Source organism: Salmo trutta, chromosome 17, assembly GCF_901001165.1.
Source record: "Salmo trutta chromosome 17, fSalTru1.1, whole genome shotgun sequence".
In the NCBI taxonomy this organism is placed as follows: Eukaryota; Metazoa; Chordata; class Actinopteri; order Salmoniformes; family Salmonidae; genus Salmo; species Salmo trutta.
In genome coordinates, this window is record NC_042973.1 from 25,439,275 (window position 1) to 25,444,231 (window position 4,957).

General features: G+C 40.8%; 1 non-coding gene across 1 annotated transcript; it reads right to left on the minus strand.

The window, feature by feature from the left end:
• Positions 1 to 2,413: 2,413 nt before the first annotated feature.
• LOC115152518 (U7 small nuclear RNA) lies at positions 2,414 to 2,467 on the minus strand. The gene has a single exon (XR_003867519.1). It is a non-coding gene; the product is annotated as a U7 small nuclear RNA (small nuclear RNA).
• Positions 2,468 to 4,957: the final 2,490 nt, after the last annotated feature.

Consider the following 4,957-nt stretch of genomic DNA (forward strand, 5'->3'; position numbering starts at 1 on the left):
CCTTACTTGACCTTATCTGGTAACGACTCTGCATCAAAACTCAGCATGACAGATAATGCCTTCTCCGTTTCCCCACCGGATCTACGTCTCATCAAGCGGTGGGCGTCACAGACACCGGGAATATTTCATTTCAACTGCTCCTCCTCAACACTTAATGCCACCCCCGTTATCACTCTTTTCAACGGCACCCTGCTCCGGAGAGAAAAGCAAGTCACAATTCTTGTCCCTAATCTCATAATCCGGAGCGCCCTCTCCCTCTGTGCGGAGGAAACGCAATAGATCATCAAGTGTCCATTCTGAGTTACCTTTACCAACTCAACAGTCCCCAACCTCTCCTCCACCCAACCTGACACCACATATGGATCAACCAAACAACAAGGATTCATTCTCTCTACAAAGCTCACTCCCACTGGGCCAAAATCCTCCTTATCATCCTTGGGACAAGGCCCAAATTCGGCGATCTTTGCCGCAGGTACTTCACCCTCATTCTCAACAAGTTCCATCTCTGAAGTACTGGAGCACGTATCCCTGTTTTTGCACTTGACGCCCACCTTTCTCACCTGACTTCCCTCTACACTCAACTTCTTCTCAGCAGTCATCAGTCATTACTGCAGGTGATGGAAAAACTTCCAAAATTCGGTTGGTCGAGGAAATGGCGGTTGTGTTTGAATCTGAAAGTGCTGCAAGTGAAGTGTGTGACAATGAATGGAAAATAGGGAAATGAAAGAATGGATGAAAACGAGCAAAAGGAAGTAATATACCCTGTTAGTCTTAAAAAATACAAATGTTAATATTTCTTGATTTTGATTTATATAGCCTGCAGAAGATGACCTCCAGAGGGGTAAAAAACACTTCAGAATAGGGGTGTCCATCCTTGACAAGATATGGTGATCCTTATGGTAAACTACAGAAATCATTGTTTGGCCAGAGATTTAGTGGCAGTAGATGAAATTGAATCCAGAGGAGAACACAGTTCAGCTTGTTGTGTTGTTGTAGACAACCAAAGATTATGTGCAGCAGCAATATGTGTGCACAGAGTCAGTGGTGCATCTTGGATCTAATAAGAGTGTTAGAGTCACTAGCCTTGTTACCAGCGCCGTCTTCTGCAGGTCACCAGATTTTTATCTACAGTAGGCTATTCCTTAGCTTTGTTGTGTATCACTTCATTCAGATTAAAAGGGCTATGAACTGTACACAGAGATCTGACCTCTCAGTGTGTTCTCCTCACTTCACACCCTGGTTTCCTAGCCAAGGCTAAGGGAGGGGTTACAAAGCATCCGACTATAGTCCCTCCATCTGCTGCAAAACTGCCAACACTGATGTAATCTCCTGTCAGTGGCTGAGCAGGCAAATTCTTTAGCTGGAAAGAGCACAGATATAATGTATAAAATTAGAATGTGCAATGAATTCCAGATCCAAGAGTTCCAACTTCCATTTACAAACAGTACCTGTATTGCAGTTGCAGAGGATTCTGTTTTGTTTTAGATAAACTTGAAAGTGATTTGTATTTCCTTTAAACCAAGTAAATAAGAAAGAGAAAGAGAGACAGAGAGAGAGAGAGATAGAGAGAGAGGGGGGGGGAGGTTCAGTCCAACTGTTTGTGTTTACATTGGATTGTCATAATGACTGTCCTTTGTGCCCACATGAAATAAATACTATAGTATACTATGGTATAAATGCTATAGTATTCACTGTAGTGTTTTTGTGGACTTCACTGTATTATTTACTGTAGTATTTACTGTAATATATCAAATCAAATTGTATTTGTCACATGCGCCGAATAAAACAGGTGTAGACCTTACCGTGAAATGCTTACTGACAAGCCCTTAACCAACAATGCAGTTCAAGAAATACAGTTAAGAAAATATTTACTAAATATAGTAAAAAATCAAATGTAACACAATAAAATAACAATACCGAGACTATATACAGAGGGTACCGGTACCGAGTCAATGTGCGTAGTATAGGTTAGTCGAGGTAGTTTGTACACGTAGGAAGGGATAAAGTGATAATAGATAATAAGCAGCGAGTAGCAGCAGTGTAAAACCAGGCGGTGATGCAACCGGTCAGGATGCTCTTGATGATGCAGCTGAATAACTTTTTGAGGATCTGTGGACCCATGCCTAATCTTTTCAGTCTCCTGAGGGGGAAAGGATTTGTCGTGCCAGTTAACTTTAGTATAATTCTTGTAGTAAAAGAAAACTATAGTATTTACTATACTAATTAATGTTGTGTTTTTGCGGATTATAGATTACTGTATTATTTACTGTAGTGTTTTTGTGGACTGTAGTATTTACTGGAGTGTTTTTGCGGACTGTAGTGTACTGTAGTATTTACAGTAGTGTTTGTGAGGGCATTACTGTCGGACAGTATTTACTATACTGTTTTTGTTTTATTATCTTTGACATATAAGTGGAGCCTTTCTCATTAAGGAAACTTACTAGAGAAATACTAAAAGAGTACATTTTGCATAATCTGTAGGTAGGTAGGACTGGGGTCTGAATGAATAGTTTGGCACTACTGCTCTTTTCTATAACCTGTAGGGAACACAATATACAATCTATACTTGGCATGTAGGTATCTCACTTATGGGTGGCACAAATTGGGCTATGGGGGAGGGGAAAGGGCAGGGTATACGCAAATTAAATCCTGAGGTATTTACTATAGTTTAAAAAGTATAGTGTTTTTGTGGACTGTATTGTTTTTGTTGACATTACCGTAGTATTTAGTACCGTGGTTTTTTTGCAGATAACACTAGTATTTACTATAGTATTCTACAGTATGCCACAAAGTTTATAGTAAGTACTACACATGACTGAGTATTGTAGAGTATACTACAGTTTAGTATAAAATTCTATAGTTAAGTATTGTAGGATTCTATAGTAAATTGTAGTATTTTTTCATGTGGGTGTTCTAAACATATAGGTGAAGTCAGAGTGAGTTGAGTCATAATAGAAGGCTAACCGGCTGATATCCATTCAGAACAATGACACACATTGTTGACTCTGTCACTCTGCAAGCTAGAGTGGTGTGATCAGGTTTCACTCACCACTGCAGATCGCAACTAATTGTCTCAGCCGTGTAATGTCATCACTTACTGCACATTACAGTAATTCTCTCTGAATTAATCCAACAATGTGTACAACGCCGTCTTGTCCATTTCAAATCTTCTCACTTTAATCGAGACAGGTGTCTCAATCAATGTGAGAACATTTGAAATAGAGATGGCGGCATACACATTACTTCATGGAGCAACACATGGAGTTATTTTAATAACAGAGCATTTTGTAAATTCAAATGAACAACGTGCAACTGGACACAGACATTTTAGAAGATAGATGTTTGGCTGACTCGAGAAAGAAGATAGTATCGCCAAGCTACGCTACACATACAGTACCAAATTCAAAGATGCTAACGACCTTTACCACCTACTGATGATGGTAATAGTGTACCATCATCAGTAGGTGGTAAAGGTCGTTAGCATCTTTGAATATACAAAAGTATGTAGACACCTCTCAAATTAGTGGATTCGGCTATTTCAACCACCCGTTGCTGACAAGTGTATACAATCGAGCACACAGCCATGCAATCTCCATATACAAACATTGGCAGTAGAATGGCCTTACTGAACAGCTCAGTGACTTTCAATTTGACACTGTCATAGGATGCCACCTTTCCAACAAACGAGTTCGTAAAATTCCTTCCCTGCTAGAGCTGCCCCGATCAAATGTAAGTGCTGTTATTGTGAAGTGGAAACGTTTAGGAGCAACAACAGCTCAGCTGCAAAGTGGTAGGCCACACAAGCTCACAGAACGGAACTGCCGAGTGCTGAAGCACATAGCACGTAAAAAACATCTGTCCTCGGTTGCATAGTGCCATAGTGCCAACTGTAAAGTTTGGTGGAGGAGGAATAATGGTCTGGAGCTGTTTTTCATGGTTCGGGCTAGGCCTCTTAGTTCCAGTGAAGGGAAATCTTAACAGCATACAATGACATTCTAGACAATTCTCTGTGTCCAACTTTGTGGAAACAGTTTGGGGAAGTCCTTTCCTGTTTTAGTATGCCCCCGTGCACAAAGCAAGGTCCATACAAAATGGTTTGTCGAGCTCAGTGTGGAAGAACTTGACTGGCCTGCACAGAGCCCTGACCTCAAACCCATCGAACGCCTTTGGGATGAATTGGAACGCTGACTGCGAGCCAGGCCTAATCGCCCAACATCAGTGCCCGACCTCACTAATGCTCTTGTGGCTGAATGGAAGCAAGTCCCCACAGGAATGTTCCAACATCTAGTGGAAAGCCTTAACAGAAGAGTGGAGGCTGTTATAGGTGGACCAACTCCATATTAATGCCCATGATATTAGAATGAGATGTTCTACGAGCAGGTGTCCACATACTTATAGTAATGTAGTGTATCTTCTTTCCAGGGGACTTTTTGCCCTGATGCTAGGTCTGAACATGAACACACATCGCTTGCAGTACGCGTATCTTTCATATAAGCGAGAAACCTTCAAAAAACAAAAGATTAAATTATTACACATCTTTTTAGGGTTAGGGCTAGTGCTCCCACACGGCCATATCTCCATGGTCAGGAAGACAGACGGAAGACAGAGGCGACCACCTGTGCTAATTAGCTATCTAGCAAGCTCTGAACACCTGTGTGTAATGGAAGAAGGCTGCCAGGAACATGTTGTAACTTAAAAATACTGTCGGCTGCAACTGTGATAAAGCCATTTAAAAACAGTGTACAGTAAGTGTGCATTTGTGAAAATATTTTGATATGAACGCAAAGGGATTTATTTTTTCTAGAACCGTATCACAATTGAGAGTCAATTTGTGTTTAGATGGAGTATTTGGCTGTTTTGGCTGCCAGAGCCAGTCTACCTCTGAAAATAACACATATAGTGCCTTCAGAAATATTCACACCCCTTGACTGTTGTATTACAGCTTGAATCTAAAATT